This window comes from Penaeus monodon, chromosome 15 (assembly GCF_015228065.2).
Source record: "Penaeus monodon isolate SGIC_2016 chromosome 15, NSTDA_Pmon_1, whole genome shotgun sequence".
In the NCBI taxonomy this organism is placed as follows: domain Eukaryota; kingdom Metazoa; phylum Arthropoda; class Malacostraca; order Decapoda; family Penaeidae; genus Penaeus; species Penaeus monodon.
In genome coordinates, this window is record NC_051400.1 from 13,063,962 (window position 1) to 13,064,979 (window position 1,018).

The 1,018-nt window shown below is 34.8% G+C and overlaps 1 protein-coding gene across 1 annotated transcript in view; it reads right to left on the minus strand.

The window, feature by feature from the left end:
* LOC119581754 (alpha-(1,6)-fucosyltransferase-like) overlaps positions 1 to 1,018 on the minus strand; it is a 10,867-nt gene that overhangs the window by 1,314 nt on the left and 8,535 nt on the right. The window lies entirely within an intron of this gene.

Sequence of the window (1,018 nt, forward strand, 5' to 3'; positions counted from 1 at the left end):
TGTTCGCCTGAATTCATATGCCGTTTGAGTGCGTGCTTGTCACGTGTATTTCTGTGAATCAACAACAAACAGACTAGACAACCAACCTTCTTTCTAAGGCTTACCGATCCCAGTGAACTACTCTTTTGCGTCTAAAGCTCATTTCGGATGCAATGACTCTTTCAAGTAAAGTTTAAAGCCACGCACTTATTTGTCCATTGGCATTAGTGAATGCTTTCAGATCTGTTGAACACAGTAAGTCCTGTTCACAGCTGCCTTTGCCACTATGCTGCTCTTTTCAACAGATGCGTCTTTTCCCTTTTTCAATATGAAAAATGCAAAATATACTATAACCCTTTTCAAATGTACCAGTTTTGCCTCATCCGCTACGCTTTCATACCCTATCAGTACGTGATTTCATCCTTTTTAATTATCTTTTATAGCCGAACAGAACAATCGATACATCTGGAGAAAGCAACTTTTATAGGGTTAATTGGTGAAACCATCGAAATTACTTCTCTCCTCTTCTTTTAATCGAATTTGGATAAACTGAGTGCCTTCAGTATCTGTTACATTCGCAAGATTTTTCACTCGAATTTGGAATTTTCAACTGACACTCAATGTTATTAATTTAAGTAGCTTTGTGATGTCAGGGAAGTGTTAAGTGTTGCACATTTTACCTGTTGATAATATTTATAGGTGGAAATGAGTCTTGGGTCAGTTATGAAAATCAACGAAATCGGACACAAACTTTCGATGAGTGAATAATTACAATATTAAAACTAGCGTTACTTGCAAAAGATGTAAGCAATGCATTTGTAAAATTGTTTGAAATAATTAACAGATACATTATATGCAATAAATTAACACGACTAACCATAATTACTTTGGTTTTACATTGACACTACATGTTTGTTTACACACCTCATAGCCATATAGGAATAGAGCAACAATGATAATGATAATATTTAAAGTTATAACAATTGTAGTGAAAATGACGGGAATTATAATTACCTAAAATCAAACAGGCCAGTACGTG